The following is a 19911-nucleotide window of genomic DNA, read 5'->3' on the forward strand; positions in this document are numbered from 1 at the left end:
ATATTCAGAATTGAATGCATTAATCTTCTGTCAGTACGTGTGTGTGTGTGTGTGTGTGTGTGTGTGTGAGAGAGAGAGAGAGAGAGAGAGAGAGAGAGAGAGCATGTGTATGCATCACATATGCAAATGCATGTGCATGCAAAATAAGCATGTGGACATTAGAGGACAACTTTCTTAAATCGGGTCTTTCCTTGCACTACGTGGATTCTAAGGATCAAACTCAATTCATTGTACTTCATAGCAAGAGACTTTATTTATTTAAGACATTTTATGGAACCTGCTGAACATTTTCTTAATGTTTCCTGGACTACAATCATATTTAATACTGCATGATAGGCTTTCTTATTATCTTAGTTCTTATTTGAATATCACTGTAAACAACATTTCCTTACAACTCAAAACAGTGTAGTTTTTGCATCCCAGCTGTTATGGCGATAGATAAATAATATCTAGATAAATAGGTAAAGTAGTACTTTGGAAATGTAAGTGGTGTTTAGAAAATATAAAGCTGTCTCCACTAATAATGTGTTTGTTCATAATTATAAGCATAGCTGTTAAAGGTTTATCTTACTGACTCCTCACTGTATATTTTGTGAATATGTCCTCAGTGCTGAGAGTACAGCCTGCCATGGAAATGAATGCTTCTTTTATCTTAGAATTGCATAGTAGTCATAGAGTTTCTCCAAATAAAAGAAATAAAGCTCATTGTTAATATTTGTGTTCTCTACTACAGCTTGCCTAAGATCTAGAAGGGCAATGACATTGCTTACAGCTGAAGTCGAGAATGCTAAATGGGACCAGTGTCAGTGGTTGATAATCATTATGGCTTCTGTCTATGGCCCATGTCCTAGCCTTAGGTTACAAAAAAACCCTGGTATCAAGTGAAAAGTACGTATCAAGTCAAGGAAAGTGAATGGGAATTGAACACAAACACATACAAGGTACTGCAACAGAACTGAGCAAACAGGAAAAGTAAATCCTTTTTAACTTGTTTGCTTTTGTTTTACCTTGACAGCAGATGCCAAAGAAAATGAGTTATAGTGTGTGGGTGCACCCCTCGCGGTCCTGAGTTCCTTGCTCGTGCTCTCTCTCCTTCTGCTCCTGATTTGGACCTTGAGATTTCAGTCCGGTGCTCCAATGTGGGTCTCTGTCTCCTTTCATCACCTGATGAAGGTTAATATTCAGGAGGATGCGTATATGTTTGTCTTTGGATTCACCTTCTTATTTAGCTTCTCTAGGATCACCATTGTAGGCTCAATGTCCTTTATTTATGGCTAGAAACCAATTATGAGTGAGTACATCCCATGTTCCTCTTTTTGGGTCTGGCTTACCTCACTCAGGATAGTGTTTTCTATTTCCATCCATTTGTATGCAAAATTCAAGAACTCCTTGTTTTTTACTGCTGAGTAGTACTCTAATATGTATATATTCCATACTTTCTTCATCCATTCTTCTATTGAAGGGCATCTAGGTTGTTTCCAGGTTCTGGCTATTACAAACAATGCTGCTATGAACATAGTTGAGCATATACTTTTGTTGTATGATAGGGCCTCTCTTGGGTATATTCCCAAGAGTGGTATTGCTGGGTCCAGGGGTAGGTTGATCCCGAATTTCCTGAACAATGGGGATGTTCTATCAGGAATTCACTAAGGCCAGCTGGCCTGGGTCTGAAAAAGCATGGGATAAAACTGGACTTGCTGAACATAGCGGACAATGAGGACTACTGAGAACTCAAGATCAATGGCAATGGGTTTTTGATCCTACTGCACGTACTGGCTTTCCAGGAGCCTTGGCAGTTTGGATGCTCACCTTACTAGACCTGGATGGAGGTGGGTGGTCCTTGGACTTCCCACAGGTCAGGGAACCCTGATTGCTCTTGGAGCTGATGAGGGAGGAGGACTTGATCGGGGGAGGGGGAGGGAAATGGGAGGCGGTGGCGGGGAGGAGGCAGAAATCTTTAATAAATAAATTAATTAATTAAAAAAATGAGTTATAAAACATATGTGTGATGAAGCACTTACACTTAAGAAAATTCTCTATAAAAATCTAAAACAGAACACAATATTTAGCTCATATATCTAAATCTGGGCAGTTACTATCTTTTCTTAAATACTCTTTTGAAGTCTAGATATTAAAATAGAATTGCTAAATGTACTGATTCAAGAAAGGTGCTCAAGTTTGGTCAGATTTTATGAAGTAATTCTCTGTGACCTTTACCAAATGCTATAATTAGAGTAAAGCATTTAATCCCAAAGTAGCTCAAGGACTTGGTAACATCTATATCACTTCCATTTTACAAATCAAAACTCAATGCCACATAATCTAAGTAGGAATGACTTTGCCCTCTGGTGATTTTCCTTATAAAAAAAGTATTTTCTCTCCATCTATTACAAAGCTGATTTCTTTTTCCTTTTTCATTGAGAATTTATTATCTTCTTAGTCATTATATCCTGATCAGAGTTTCCCCTCCCTCCATTACTCTGAGTTCCTTCCCTATCCACTCCCCTCCAGATTCATTACCTTCCTGTCTCTTACTAGAAAAGAACAGGCTTCTAAGAGATAACAACATAACATGACAAAATAAAAATACAAAATAAGATGAAACAAAAACTTTCATATCAAATCTCTACAGAGAAATCCAAGAGGAGTAAAAGAATCCGCAGAGCAGGCAAACGAGGCATAGACCCATTTGCTCTCACAGTCAGGGCTCCCATAAAAATACTAATCTAATAGCTATGATATGTAAGAGGAGGACAAGGTGTAGACCCATGTAGGTCCCATGCTTGCTGTATTAGTCTCTGTGAGCTCATATATACAGTTTGCTTAGTTGATTCATTGGGCTTTGTTATTCTAGTGTGCTCCATCCCTTCTGAGTCTTAGAACCTTTCTTCCTCCTCTTCTGGAAGATTCCCTGAGATCTGAAGGGAAGGATTTTATGGAGACTTCCAATTTCTGCTCTCTCTGCATAAAATATAGCTGTTGGTCTCTGAAGCTGTTCCAGATGCTGCCAAAGAAAAGCCTCTCGGATGATGACTCAAGAAGGCACTGATCTACAAGTTTAACAGAATATCATTAAGAATCATTTTAGTTTCTTTTGTTTTGGTGGCTTTTGTTTGTTTGTTAGTTGTCCTTTTCAACCAGTTGTATGTTTGCCTTCATCCTAGGCCTTTGGACTATGTAGTTTCTGGTTCTTGATTACCGAAGCAGTGTCAGGCATGGGTTTCTTCTCTTGCGGTGAGAGTTTAAATCAAATCAGACATTATTTGGATGTTCCCACAAGTACTATGCCACCTCTGCCCTAGATTATTTTGCAGGCAGGATAGATTGTAGGTCAAAGGCTTTAAGGCTGAGTTTCTGCCAATATTTCTCTTTCTATAGATAGCAGAGTAACTTTCTACACCAAAGACACTACAACATAGGGGTGAAGGTTATGGAGCCTTCATGTATGCACCAGCTGAACTTTTCCATGTTCAACAGGTTTTGTCTATGTTGTCCTCAGGAATGGAACCCAGCTGTTAGTTTGTGGAGAGCAACCTTCTTTTTCTGCATCACCCTAGGTTTTTTGGGGGATTTCCATGGGACCCACCTTGACCAACAACTCAATTTAATGCAACTGAGACCTACCATTGGAAGCCTTGCCTGGCTATAAGAGATGGCCTGTTGAGACTCCATATGCTCCATCACTATGAACCCTAATTAGGATAACCTTCATAGTTTCTGGGATGCTTCTACTTCACTAAGTTTCCACGGCTAGCCAAATGATATCCAATTCCAGCCAGCTCTCCCCACACTGTCTCCCTCCATCTCTCTTACCTCCTCCCTTCTGCTCCCTTATCCACTGGTCCATGGTCCACCCATAAAATATATTCCATTTCCCCTCCTAAGGGAGATTCATGTTTCCTCCCACCCCTAAACTCTCCTTTCTTACTAACCTCTTTGAGTCTACAGATTGTAGCTTGGATATCATTTACATAATGACTAACATCTATTTATAAGTGAATACATATCATATTACCTTCTTGGGTATGGGTTACCACACTCAGGATGATTTTTTTCCAGTTTCATCCATTTTCGTGAAATATTTATTATGTCATTTTTTAAAAAACACTGTTGAGCAATACTAAATTGTGTAATTGTACTACATTTTGTTTATCTCTTCTTCAGTTCAAGGATATCTAGGTTGTCATTTGTTTCTGGCTATTTTGAGTAAAGTGCAATGGATATTGCTGAGTAAGCTTCCTTGTGGTAGGATGAGGCAGTCATTGGGTATATACCAGAGTATGGTATAGAATGATCATCAGGTAGGTGGATTCCCAATTTTCTAAGGAGTTGCCATATTGATTTCCATAGTGGCTGAGCATTTGTATTCCCACCAGCAGCAGAGGAGTGTTCTCCTTGCTCCACATTTTTGCCATTATGAACTGTCTCTTATGTTAATGAGTTTAGTCATGTTAGATTACAAGATGAAATCCCAAAGTAGTTTTGATTTGCATTTCCCAGGTGGCTAAGGGTGTTGAACATTTCTTTAAATGTTTTTCAACCACTGGAGATTCCTCTATTGAGAATTATTTGTTTGTATCTGTATCCCATTTTATAAATTGAATTATTTTGTTCTTTTGATATCTAGTTTCTTGTATTCTTTGTATGTTTTGGATAATAGTCTTCTATCAGATTGCAGCTGGTAAAAAAAAATATTTCCCCATTTTATAGGCTGCATCTTTGATTGATAGTGTCCTTTACATTACAATGGTTTTTTAATTTCACGAGGTCCCATTTATTAATTGTTGATATTTATGCCTGCACTGTTGGTATTCTGTTCAATAAATTATCTCCTGTTCCATGTGTCCAAGATAATTCACCATTTTCTCTTCTATTGGGTTAAAGTATATCTGGCTTTATGTTGAGGTCTTTGGTCCACTTGGACTTGAGTTTTATACAATTGATAAATATAGTTTTATCTACATTCCTCTACATGCAGTCATCCAATTTTACCAGCACCATTTGCTGAAGATGATACTTTTGAGTGTGGATTTCTTTCTTCTTTATACAAAAAAAAATCAGGTATCCATCCATATGTGTTTGGGTTTATTTCTAGGATTTCAATGTGATTCCATTGATGAACTTGTCTGTCAAACTGATTGATTTTTGACTGTCTAAATGCTGAACCACTCTCTGAAGAACAATGAATCAGGAATCTGTACCCTTTTCATTTCCAGATATATGACTTATATGGGAATGCTGGTCATATTAGGTCTTTGTCACATATATTTTAATCTTTCTTAATGTTAAATATTACATGATTAATTAAAGAGTTTGCATGATCATTTCTATACACTTTTGAATATTGACCTTAGAATGATATTACTATTTTGTTTCTTAAAATTAAAAATTGTTAAATTTTTCCCACATGTTAACATTTATTTATCTTTCTAGTTTTAGTTTGCAGAAGGTATTACTTAATAAAGGAAAAAGTTAAGTTTTTACCCATGAACCTCTTTTTGAATCTCATTGTGATATATATCTATGACAAGCTGATTGTCTAGAATTCCAAGGGCACTGGGCTTCATCCACAAAACTGCAAAGCCAAGCCACAAAGGAAAATAACTACAATGCTAATACAAGTCACATTCACAGTCTTATTTTTGTTGAAGTCCAAGCCTTTTGGTTCACAAACATTTGTTATTATCACAGCTTCTCATGTACTTAATTTTTATTTTTTTCACAAACTGACAGTAAGGAACTCCTTCAAGCTATCTTTAGAGTTCTCAGATTTCTGTCTGTTTGTCTCATCAATGCTGACACGTGGATACTAAACTACACAGTCACTTTTATCAGCCACAGCAATATTTTCCAATAGTAACAGCCATTAAACTGTAAACACATTCAATGTTTCCTCTTGATTTTTTTTTTAAGGAATATAAACAGCGATGTATCAAAACAGTTATGTGGGTTACTAAATTTTAGAACAATCACCTTGCTCATGTAAATCTCATTTTGATAGCCACCTAATTCTTTTCTAGAAAGCTATTCATTATGTTTATCACCTAAAAAAGTGCCATTTATTGTTTGATGTATTTCCAGTGATAAACTGTTGTATTTAACTCTGTCCCTTTCTAGAGGTTGACAGGTGCTTTCAAGGAATCATCATAGAGCCACTGAAAACCTTATGGGGAAAGGGTCAAGTAAAAGTTGTCCAAAATCCTCTTCCAGGTGGATAACACCTGGTGCTTCACTAGATATAAAATTCATCATCTTCCGGTGGTGGCGCACGCCTTTAATCCCAGCACTCGGGAGGCAGAGACAGGTGGATCTCTGTGAGTTCGAGACCAGCCTGGTCTACAGAGCTAGTTCCAGGACAGGCTCCAAAGCCACAGAGAAACCCTGTCTCGAAAAAACAAAAAAAAAAAAAAAAAAAACAAAAAACAAAAAAAAATTCATCATCTTCAGTTAAATTTTGTTTGTTTGTTAGGTTGGTTGGTTTTTTGAAACAGTGTTGCTCTGTGTAACCTTGGATGTTCTAGAACTCAAAGGTTTTCCTACAGCTGCCTCCTGAATGCTAGTATTAAAGGTATATGTCTTTAATCTACCTTCAATTAAAAATTTTAAGGAGTCACCTAATTATTTTTGAAAATAAGATTATTACTTTCATTTTTAATCAACAGAATCAATAGTAAAATTAGGTATCTCATTGCTACAATTTTTTCATCTATTTATCTGTTTTTCACTCAATGTATTAATATTCAAATGTTTATGCCTATCAATTTACTAAGGGTAACATACACATTTACCTCTAATTTTTATGTTTGCTTCATATTTTAGTGCGATTTTTTTCAAAAAAAAAAAAAAAGCCCTATCAGACACTATTACCGTATATTGTCCATTCAGTGTCATACCATTGCGGGAATAACTTGGGTAGCAAACAAAATAATCCAAAGAAACTCAAACGAACAGCTTCCAAAAAACATGCACAGAAAGTGAAACAATTAACATTTACTTCTGTGAATGTACTAACATGTCCCTTTACGCCAAATTTTCACTCTTTAGTGCTTTCTAAGCTGTGTGAGCGTTATTGGCCAGTTGTCTGAATTGTCAAATTCTATCCAAATATTTCCTTTGAGAACAGTTCATTCTCACCTTTGATTTTTATCACCCTAGGGAGTATGCTTTTCACAGACCTAAAAATTTCGCTGAAATTGATGATTCCTCTAAGACTGATATATAAGCAAATGGATCTGTTTACTGTATTATTCTCTCTCCTCTCCTCTCCTCTCCTCCCCTCTCCTCTTCTCCCCTCCCCTCTACCCTCCTCTCCTCCCCTCCCCTCTCCTCCCCTCTCCTCCACTTTTACTCTCCTCTGCTCTCCTCTCTTTTCCTCTTCTCCCTCTCTCCTATAAAGTTGAAGAAAATCATTTTTCAAGGAACAAGTATAAAGAGAAAAAAAGAATATTGGTGTTGCACAATTCTGCTTCACTTAGGAAGCATTTCTTAACATGTGAAGGAGACATGCTGCATCTAAATCTGACACTATATGCCATAACCTTCTATGTCCTTTTAGAGAAAGGGTATTCTTTGCAGCAGCAACACAGATTTACCACTCACTACAGCATTTGTGGTGTTCTGACTTAATCACAGAACTGCTTGTCTGAGACAGAGACATTTGCACCTTGGCAAAATTCACTCCAATGTCAATGACAGCCTTTAGAACATTGGCTCATTTGGCTGTCATCCAAACTGTATAGCAGCAGAAGAGTCTCCTAACTACAGAGGTTATTATGAAGACGATTTCAGATGGAATTCCTCAGGGTTGGTGGCATCAAAACAAAGTTTTGTGTGTGTGTGTGTGTGTGCGTGTGTGTGTGTGTGTGTGTGTGTGCGAGAGAGAGAGAGAGAGAGAGAGAGAGAGAGAGAGAGAGAGAGAGAATCTGTGTGTGTCTCGTCTATGAACATTAACTGGAATGGTGAAGGATGAGTGTCGTAAGTCATTACAGTGGAGTCTAACTTTGTATTTGAAATTGTAGATGATGCTATCTACATATCATGGATGACATTGAAGGCAAAGAACAGTCAGAACAAATGTTAAAATGGCCATAAAGCTGAGCCATGGCACATGCATTTTATTTTCAATACTAAAAAGAAAGTCTTATTAAAAATAATATTAATTAAGCTTGTTTGTATCCAAACAACATTTCTCTGTAGCTATTTTTGTATGTGAAATTCAAAGATCTGTATATCATTAATGAAATAGACTATGTTGGTCTATTTTTATTTGTCCATAGTTCAGTTTTAATTAAAATATAATTACATTATTTCCTCCTTCTCTTCCTTGCTTCCAACATATGTCTTCCCCCTATAATGTCTCTGCTAAGTCCCTTTTCTTAGTCGTCTCAAATTCATGGCCTCTTTTCCTTTAATCATTACTGTTTTATTTTTTGAGTAGTGAGTGAAATAGTATCATCACCTATTTTAAATCAAGGGGGATTCTTTCTTAGTTTTAACTGATTCATTAAGATAAACTCTACCATAAATTATTCAGTTAATTAAGTATTCCAAAAGCAATATTTAATGGTCAACTTTCATTCAGGCAAATATATCAAATACTTGGCAAATTGACAGGAACTTTATATGTGGTTTTAATAAAGCCCACAAATAGCTCTCATATTTTGCTGTGGATGAATATTTATATGATTGTGTTTCAATAATTTTCAGAAAATAATTGTAATATAAACTAGCTGACATTTTCTTGCAAATTTTTTTATTTTTAACATAAATATTATAACAAAAACATAACACGTCTTTCTGCCATGCCTAATGCTACATAAATTCTCTATATTGTAATTTTGTCACTTGAAATCTCTTGTAAGTTTATTCAACCATTGTCCTATTACAGCATACCAAAGATGGCTTCACCAGGCAACTTGGTATGACACACACACAGGTTGGCAAGTTCAGAAGATATGCATGGACTGCACAATGCATGCTTAAGCAAAGTCAAATTACTAAAAGGAGTTAAGGGTTAGACTTACAATAATTAGAAATAACTGTGTGAAGATTTAATGCATTCTTGTTATTCCTGCAGTGAAAGACTAGGAAAATTTAAAGTCATGGTACTACATACATGAGTGTATGTAAGTACTAAATTCAATAGAGTGTGCCTTCTGGTTATTGCTATCCAGAAAAAAAAAAGAGATTTCTACAAATCAGAAATAAACAAAATTGCTAATGTGTAGCAGAAATAAGGAAAAGTATGGTATCCTGAGTAATAATCAAGCAATGGTGAAATCTATCTATTAGATTACTAAAACAGAAGACTAGTGTAGAATATGTCAATAAGACAGATAAGAAACAGTAACACAAAACTGACTGAAGTAATTATGTTCTTGCCACATATAATCCTTTGTGTGCAGCATGTTTGAGTTCTTAATTTTTCATCTGGAAACACTTTTTAACTGCAGAGAAAATTTTATATAGAAAGCTTTGTTGATGATGAGAGTTATTGTGAGAAAAGAGTATGTAGAGTTACTTCAAAAATAAATAAAGTAGACCTCTTTCCATTTGCCAGTCTTTCTAGTGCAGAAGTTAGAGGTAATTTGCACTATGGTAAGCTGCATTGCCTAATGAACGATGCCAAGCTGCCTGTTGAATGTAGAACTGAAGGTACAACTCACCGACTTTTGCAAAACCTCTGGAAGAATTTAGGAAAATATGTGGCATAGAGATTAAGAAAATGCATCATGGAGGAAAAAAAGTCACCTGGAAGTGGCCTTCCTAAGTGTAGAAGAAGGAGATGCTGTTGCAGACAGAGACTAGCTGGACAAGAAAAATGGGGAAGAAGAGGTGGACCCAAACTGCTGTCAGGGACCAAACCTTCTTCCATGTTTCTGCTATGGACAGGCTCTGGATTGACAGTCATGGCTCCTGTTTTCACCAAGGGCTGTGTAAGGCCCAGGAGACATCTGAGGCCATTTTTGTTTTTTGTGTGTCAAGCTTCTGCTGGGGTTATACATACTTGGGGGACCTGAGCTGCAACCTGTATCTTCTAGAACTAAACTGAATCCAAGGGCAATGTCTGAGTTCATGGCCCTACTGCACCTGGGTCTGTGTTGTTGTCCATGGCTTTGGTTACCAACGAAGACTGAACCAGTGCCCAGTTTCTGGCTGCCACCTGGGCACATGTTGGTGTTTTAGGGCCATGGTGCCATTTGGACTATGACAGTGAGGCTATTGTCATCTGCAATGTCAACTAGAACCATGATGAGATGTGGGCCAAGCTTTTGTCAATGATCATGTCCTGATACATTGTTCTGCAGCAGCCTGATTATCTGTTGATGTCCATGACTTGTGTTGCCACCAAATCTACATATCATGGATGTCCAGCAACTGGGCTGCCTGTTGTGGCCAGGTAGGTGGCAGAGGGCTGTGCCACTTTTGAGTCCAAAATACCTGAAGTACATCTTTTGCCACTTGGGGGCCATAGTCTCCTCCTGGAAGAGTTGCAGGCAAAACCACTTATCTGGCTACACAGCTTAGTCATAGTCCATCCAGGATTTAGAAAGTGGGAATGAAGGTTATATATGAAAAGTCACAAAATCATACTTAAAGAAAAGTTATGCATTATCAAAATGGGATATCTTTAAGAGCTTAAATCAAAATGTTTCTAAATTATATTTAATATGGAAGGCATAGATTCCATTCTCAACAAAAGTCACATACACAAAATAACAAAATGATGTTTATAATTTTAGTAATGTGTATCTTAAAAATATTTTCATCAGCTATTCAGATTTATAGTCTATCATACTGCAAAAATAAATAACATTAAGTTATTTTAAATGGAGAGAATAAGGTATCATGCACAGCTCCCATGGCTACATCTACAATAAAACCTCTACACATAAGAAGAAGGACAGAAAAGTTACAAAGACTAGATGGTGTCTTGTAGACATGACATGGGTGCCCCTCTCATGAAATCTTACAATATGGTTGCTTAAACAAGACCTGCACAATGAAAATACCGGTGGGCATGCAATAGCGGCTGTTTCTGTCCTTACACCTAGATGAAGAGCTACTGGCAATTAATGCCTTCTAAGAGGGTTGAGCTCCTTTCTAGGTTAAAAGACTCAGCAACTAGTATTTGTATGTTATTTATGTATATATAAACAGAAATAATAATAAAAACTTGAAAGGGAGTGAGAAAGACATAGAAGGAGTTAGACGGAGGGAGAAAAGGAGAGAGGATAAGATAGTAAACAAAAAGTTAAAACTTGGAAAATAAAGTGAATATACATGAATAACCTTAACAAAAAATTTAAAATAAGAACTGAATATTATCTCAAAGCAATTTTTTCTTATGTTCCTTGTGATCACCCCACCTGCTACCATCTTTTTGTCTGTGGCTACCATGATTTCCCAAGTTGGCATCCTTCCCAATTCTCCCTCATCTTTATGTCCCGTCTGTTCTATTTACCAAATAAACCATATATAATTCTCTGGTTGTAGTCTTGGAACCAAATATTAAAGTTATGATATTGATTAGTTGTGGCTTTAAAACAATAATTAAATAGTTAAGAACACTCTATAATTTTTATTTGTTAGATTGAAAGATGAGTAAATAATTGCTTTGTAGGATGCAGAGAAAGTAAATAACATCCCCAGGTGACTAAACTCTTAGCATGAGTCTGTGGATACTGAGGGCTATAGAGCTGAATTTGTTAATGATATTCAGGCGGTTACAAGAATAAATGTGTGAATTCTGTGAACGCACATGCTTTTGCTGGGACACACGCAATGCTGATTTACTTTTCACCACAGGAAATGTGTTGCTTCCCAGTACCAATTCACACTATCACAAACTTAAGAGTCCTGTTGCACACATCATGACACAGCTCTATATGGCAGAATACATTGCTTCATGGACCTTAACTAAAGCCTTGTGCAAGGTTTTATGTTTTTAAAGAAAGTTTACTATAAAATCAAATTTTGCTATTTTGTTTGGATCTTTTTTATTCAGCATCCAGAGGCTTCTTGAATGCATTGTTGCCTATCCATATTCAATTCAAGAAATTACATCATTGAAACCTCTGCTCCTACTCTCACTACTTCCCCTAAGGTTCTGAATCTCCCTCTCTCTATCTTACATACAAGGGGTTTTCTTTCTTAGGAATCCACACAGATAGTCAAAATAATCTCTTTATTATAAATTTTTAAGTGGGCCACATCGGTTAAGTCAGTTTGTAGTGTGTAGTAACATATGTTAGGGTTCAGAAGCTTATCTATTTGTGGGCCTTCATTACTGATCCCACAAGTGCCCTCAGTTGTAACTGTCTATGTAGGCGCCTTCAGTTCCTTGTGACAGGTCTCAAGGTAGGGAATTATTAATATTAGATATATTTTGTCTTTTAAACATATACTTATTCATATGATTCATGTAGTCTTGAGATCCAAGTTGATACTTTATTAAGAAATATGCACTAAGATGAGTTATTAGACATGCTACACTTGAAAAACTTTTAACACATAATAAAAAAAGGTAAAGGATACAACTAAATTATATTATCATCTAAAAATAATTGTTAAAAATGAGGAGAGGAAGTTTCCCTTGGCTGGAAAAGGGGAAAGAAAAGGATTGTAAGTTTTTCCTTAAAATAGAATTTTGCAGGAAATATTAACATTACTTTAAATGGGAATTGAGAGGGTCTGAGTAGCACTCAATGAGCTGGGAGGGAGATTTAAAGTCAGAGTGCAATTATGCAATTTATAAAAGATACCTAACTACATTATAATAGTAATACTTTAAATTCTCTATTATAAGCTAATATATCAAATATATTAAAAACAGATGTGACTTTTATTAAATTGGATAGTTTTATTGCATATTGATTGTACACCATCATTTAAAATTGATGTATTGAGATATGTGAAAAATGTGAAAAATCTTATTTCAAGCAAATATATAACTAGAATGTTTTAAAGTTTAGTGACATTTTATTAATTCAAATATTCATGAATTTCAAAATTATGCCTTGTAGAATTTCTTAAAATAAATAGAAATAAGTGACATGAATTTAATTTTTAAATGTCAATTAATTTTAGAAAATTTACTACTTTAAATGCACTTAAATAATTTTAATTGTAGAGTTAAGCTAATTGGGTATTATTAGTACTTCTGGCTTATAAATATTGCTAGAAATGGCTTGGTAATTTGAAAAAATGGTCATTTTCTATTACTTTGAGAAGAATAATCAAATCACTAAACATTTAGGCTGGCACAGAAACAGACTTTTTTTCTCTTTGGGAGTTGGCTTTCAGGGCTTTACTCCCTGAGCCATCCAGAAGTATGATTAGTTGGGAGGCATTCTTTGCTGTTGCAGGGCATTCTCTTGGCTGTTGGATCATATCTGTTTTTCCTAAGCTGTTAAACTTGGGCTATCACAACCTTGACGAGGCTAAATATACATCCATGCCATTCCTAGAGGCAGAAAGTTAGGACTACCATTTCCATGATCCTATACCATTTGATTTGTCACCATCATATCCTCTCCAATTTCTTGATTGGATGGAACTTTTCCATTGTGTTCAAACTTTTGCAAAGTGTTCAGGAAGGAATCAAAGAGAACACATATCAAATAGATCCTGCAATCAGGCCAATTAGACATTGCTTTATATCCATGTCTATGAGACTTCACCCTGAGTAACTGATGGTTCCTAAGATGGAGCTGTACTTTGACAGCTGTTTAGTTTTCCTTAGAGTTATGCCATCTGTCCTATTAGCACATACTAGACTAGCTCCAGCTAAGGATGAGAAGGGCTTCTGGAGTGAAAGCCCTTCTTTGCAGAACTTAGACAATGACAGGTACATGTTCCACTTGTCAAGGTAGGCTGCATGGCACTGAACTAGGCACTCTGCATATATGTTACATTTGTGCAGTTTGGTCCTCTTGTGGGACTCCTAAGAGTAAGAACAGGGTCTGTCTCTGACTCTATAACAGGCATTTTGGACACTACTCATCATACTGGTTACCTTGCCCAGGCTTAATTCATGTGGAAATGCTTATTCTTATCACAATTTGATATGACATGTTTTGTTGATAATCATAGGAGACCTGCCCTTAACTAAACAGAACTGGAGTAAAAATGGGTTTACCGTAGAAACAGAGGAGGGTGATGGAGCAGTAATCTGTAAGCAGAGGAGGAGGGGAGAAACTGAAGTTGTGGTCAGAATATAAAATCAACCAATCAATAAATAAATGAATAAATAAATACATTTGAAATTACAAATAAAGAAGGCCCGTCTCTGTATTCAGGCAAAATATAAAAAAAAAAATCAACAATATGTTTTGTTTGCTTTTTGAGGGACACCATTTTACAAATTGTTCAGGAATTCAGAAAAGAATGAGAAGTAAAATTTTATTTTAATTTTTATGAATTATTTTTTAAAAAATGTTCTCCTAGAAGCTACTGGAGTGTTATTCTTTATCTTTAGTTGGAGAAAAGGAGTGAGAATATGGCCATAAAGGTCAAGACCATGATGGGGACACCCACTGAAACAGTTTACCTGGACTAATGGGAGCTCACCAACTCCAGCCAGACAGGGAAGAAAACAGCATTGGTTCGAACGAGTCCCTCTGAATATGGGCGGCAGTTGTATGGCTGGGGCAGACTGCAGAGCCACTGGAAGTGGCACCAGGATTTAACCCTACTGCTTGTACTGGACTTTTTGGAACCCATTCCTTTTGGATGGATACCTTGCTCAGCCTAAATACAGTAGGGAGAGCCTTAGACATTCCCCAAAGCAATGTGACTTACCATTTCTGAGGAAAGGATTGGAGGTTGGGTGGAGGGAAGGGGGGGAGGGGAAGGAGAAGGAACAGAGATTTGTATGTAAAATAAAAAAGGATTGTTTGTTTTGTTTTTAAAAGAAAGAAATAAAGGAAAATCGTAAAGACCAAGTTAAGTACTAAAGGCCACAGAGATAATTGTTAAGCTTACGTAAGCAATTGAGGAAAAGATGGAGTCCATATGTCAGTTTGTATCTAAGAATAAGTGATATATGTGTTTGGGGATTTTCCATTTGTATAGAAATCTGCCGTGGGACAATGATCTTGTGCCCTGTAAAGAGTTGTCATTTATATTTGTTTAATAAAATGCTGATTTGCCAATAGCCAAGCAGAAAGTATAGGCAGGGTGACAAGAATAGGAGAATTCTGGGAAGAGAAAAGGCTCAGTCTGCAGTCGTAACATAGACACAGAGAAAGCAAGATGAGAATGCCTTCCTGATAAAATGTACAAAGCCATGTGGTAACACAGACAAGAATTATGGGTTTATTTAGGAATGTTCCAGTTAATAAGAAACTTAAGTTAATGGGACAATCAGTTTATAATTAATATAGACCTCCATAGTGTTTTGTAGCTTCCAAGCACTCTGAGTTATATTAAATATAAACAACACAATCCATGTTCTTTTAAAACTGTGGATTACTTCAGAGAAATGGGAACACCCAACTATGCATCATCTGGAAGCTTGAGCTGGGACATAAATTGTAACCTCCAAAGTTGGAAATTGGGTTTTTTATTTACTTGCTCAACACATTTCCTCCAATTTTCACCACATTCAGTGATTTAAATGGTGCAATTCTTTCTATTATTGCATAATATATTAGTATTCAAGCCCACCTTTTTACACAGTACAAATTTTGATAGATGAGTTAGGCTTCTGAATAATTTACTATCTGCAGCAAGGAAATGAAATCACAGCTTTGTGCTTTGATTTAACAGATTGTTTATTCACTTACACCAGCCAAAATGTTGGCCATCCCTGTTGGCATCTTGGTGTTATACAAACATCAGTAATGAGCAGGGGAACATTTTCTTCTGCTCTGCTAAAAGACCCCATGTTATTACCACTCAGGGACTGTTTTATGCCAAACGCTAAAACACCCTGGCACCTCTTCTAAAGAAACATCTTTACCTCTTCTAAAGAACATTGGCTCTGAATTTTCATAAGGAAAAATGAGTTTTTTTTTTTTTTTTAGTTTGAGCACATTTTGGACAAAATGGTTACAAAGTGAAGTGAATTTAGCTCCATTATAATCTTTTAATTTCTGTATGCTTCATCATAGTTGACAATGAATCCAATAACCCCTTTTCTGAAAAGAAAAACAAAATTGATGCAGGTTTATACTACTGTTCATTGAGTGGTAATCAAAGCAACTTTTCCTATGGAGAGGAAAAGACTGCTTCATTTAAAAACATTGTAGATGACAGTGCTATGACATTTTTTATTTGCTTTTTCTAAATTAGTATATATAGTTAGTAAGAGCTTATTGCCATACTCAATAAACAAATGAGGTGTTTTGAAATGTAAACTCTGCTAAGAACTTTAGTAACCCAAATGTTATTGAAAGAAGCATAATAAGTGAACAAAATAAGACTTTTAAAATGAAATATAAATTGAAGTTCTTCTTGAAAGTATCCCTTCCTTTCTTCTTAAAGGAATCAAGGATAATAGAGCAGCAATACAGTGCATTAAAATCCTCTTTAAATATATATTATTTTTTAAAAATAAAACAAACTATCATTTTTCATTTTACATACCAATCTCAATTTCCACTACCTTTTCTCCCATTCTCTCCACCTATCCCACCACTACCCATTCATTTCTCAGAGAGAATAAGACACATTGCTTGGGGAAGGCGTAAGGCCCTCCCTACTATATCTAGGATAATAAAGGTGTCCATCCAAAGAAAATGGGTTCTATTATTCTGAAGCTTGTCACACTTACAACTTCTGGTAACTTTTTTGTTATCTATATTCCAGAGGGGTGTTTTTTCAGTAACACCATACACTTCTTCTTTTATGGCTAGTTTTCCTAGTACTAGAAGGTGCAGTGTATAATGAAGAAGTCCACAAAAGGATATTTAATATCTATAATATTGTATTTCTAGTCAAAACTTCATGGTTGGACAGTTCATATGCCCTTTAGTAGAACCCGCTATTGTTGTGCTAAATGATCCTGTTGTTGAATTACCTTTAAAATGCCTATGTTTTAACCTGGGTAGCTCTCAACTTTGCTCAGAGACATTTGTTTCTGTAGTGGGCAGCAATCAATGCAGAGAGAGGTCAAAGGACCTTAAATGAGAGATCTATATTACCACTCTCCCACCATCAAAGTTAGAGAACATCACAGAAGATGAAGCATAAGGTTTCTAAGTACATGAGGATAAAAACTGGCACAGAGAAATGTTAACTTCTGGCCTTGATAGGCTATGACAGTCTGAACTCATAGCAGCTATCATATCCACATAGATGCACAAGATCAAAGCAGACAATCTTGTTGGAAATGGGGTGAGTTTTCTGTATCTGGCATATGATTTCTTTTTTGTTGTGTGCATTTTATAGTAGTAATTAATAGTATACATCAATACTAAGATACACTACACATGATATCAATAACTTATGACCCAGTTTCCTAACTGAAATTATTTAACTTTATATAAACATTCTACCAATTTATTTGAAAGAGTTGTGGATTTGAGATAAATCATGGAGAATAGAAGTTTGTGTGTACATATAGACAATAAGTTTCATTACAAAATACTTCAGCTAATATTTCCATCGCTAAGATAGGCTATTAGTTAATTAGATATCAGAATATTACTAGTGTTATGTAGATACTATATCGTAGAATAATATTATAGATATTATTGTTAATACATAGATTTGCATTCTGTTTTTTTAGAGGTAAAATCCTTATCAACCAAAGACAATGCTAATTTATTCTAATGTTTCTTCAGTGACTCAAGAGAACTCTAAAGTTTAACTTATGATGAACACGTTCCCTGAAGATTCTCTGGGGAATTAAACCAAGTTGCAGCTTCATACTGTGAAACTTAAGGATCAATACTCAGTGATCCCAGACTAAGGCAACAAATTATTTCAGTGGCACCAACCCTATTTTATGGGAGGTAGAATTGATTTTCAGCCTTAGTCTTTTTAGCTTAACCATTATGGATTAACTACTCCAGTTTCTATCAAGAAAAACCACTTGACCCAATATGCTTGTCACAAATCACTTTGTGATCACAAAAGTTAATTATTTTCAACTGTGTGTATTTTATGTATTATATTTTAGTAAAATGTAGCCTATTATATTGTACATGTATAAACATAGAGTTGATTATATGCATATATTTACCAATTAGATAATATTTCAATATATAAAGAAAACAAAGTATGTGAAGTTATATTTTATTATATGTAATTCTTAATTCAGACAGTTTTCCTGAACAGTTATCACAAGAAAATACTTTTCAACATATCACTAAAATATGTTAAGAGTTTAATAATGCTATAAAAGTAAAGAACATACCATAAACCTGAATGACATTTATAGTTCCTGGCTAATGTCAAGTTGGAAGCAGGTTAATTTTGAACAAGAGATGGGGTGCATCTTTGGATCAGGTGTAAGAGAGGACACAGGTGTATTTAAGTAGCTGAGCTCATCAGAGAGGTGAGAATAATGAACTTGCTGATATTTGAGCATCTTTGATCTGCAAGTGAGAGCTTTGATGAGATGATGGGTATATCCTACAACTTTCATTCTTAACTTTCCCATCACTTTAGGAATCAAGAATCTAATGAAAGGCAAGATACAGTGTAAGTTCCTAATACTGAGTGATTCTAAAAGACTGAATTAACTGGGGTGATTCCCAACAACACAGCAATACCTTTGTTATTCAATCATTCTACTAAATATTTTGTCCATTACAGCTGTGACACACATTGTTATCTGTGTGACATATGAACATAAACAAAGAACAACACAATCCCTTCTCTTATGTAACAAAAATTGATCATCTCTTACACTCTTATTCTTTCCAAATGGTAGCATTTATTCTCTACTGCCTAAATGAACACATAATTTACTGTTAATCTTTCTCTGCTTGGACTTCTGGTATTTCAATTAACATCCTTGCCCCTGTCTCTTCCTATTCCAGTACTGTCCATTTTATAGGCTAAAGCTAGTTTTTGATTTCAATGAAACAAAAATTGATCTTCTAGGAAGAAGTTATTTTATTTTCTTTCTGGACAAAAAGGATGAATTTATATATTTATTGGAAGTCGGTTCTGTGCCAAGGAGCTACACTGTGGAGAACTACTTACATAATGTGTTTAGTTTTCCCAGCACCATAGCTATTTTGCTAACTAAAGATAACCTGTTCAAATGTACACATTTCAAAGCAAAGCAGGTATTCATATTTATGTCTGAATTATTAGTTTCACATTTTTTTCTACCTCAAAACCATTTTCTTATATTGTTGCACTAGGAAGGCTGACTGTTTTTATCAATATGAGGGAGCACAAACACGTTATCATTACAACTGAATTCTTATTGCTTTATTTTGAGCTCCTTATTACTAAGAGTTGTATTTGTGTTATTTAATTTAAGTCTCTGTGTGTGTGCATACATGTCAAGGACCCCAAGAAGAGGTAAGAAGACAACTGAAGGAGTAATCTTTCTGCTTCCATTCATCATTTTGGTCCTTGGAATTAAAACTAGGACACCAGCATTGATAGCAAGGGTTTTATTTCAGGAATGTACTAAAATAACTATTTGATGGTAGAGTCAATGGAATATTATTATAGAAAATCAGTTATTTATTTATTTATATATTTATGTTGGGTTTTTTTTTTGAGACAAAGTTTCTCTGTAGCTTTGGTGCCTGTCCTGGAACTAGCTTTTGTAGACCAGACTGGCCTCGAACACACAGAGATCTGCCTGCTTCTGCTTCCCAAGTGCTGGTATTAAAGACATGTGCCTCTATGATGATATGCAAGATATTCGTCAGTGTTGCTATAGGGTAGGGTCATTTCAGGTTCTTTATCCTCAGCTGTCCAGGGAACTAACTGGGGACC

At 35.6% G+C, this 19911-nt stretch overlaps 1 protein-coding gene across 1 annotated transcript in view; it reads right to left on the reverse strand.

Moving 5' to 3' along the window:
• Positions 1–19911, reverse strand: part of LOC101979317 (glutamate receptor ionotropic, delta-2) — an 835941-nt gene that overhangs the window by 460411 nt on the left and 355619 nt on the right. The gene's annotated exons all lie outside the window — the stretch shown is intronic.

The sequence above is a fragment of the Microtus ochrogaster genome, linkage group LG3 (genome assembly GCF_000317375.1).
Source record: "Microtus ochrogaster isolate Prairie Vole_2 linkage group LG3, MicOch1.0, whole genome shotgun sequence".
Classification (NCBI taxonomy): domain Eukaryota; kingdom Metazoa; phylum Chordata; class Mammalia; order Rodentia; family Cricetidae; genus Microtus; species Microtus ochrogaster.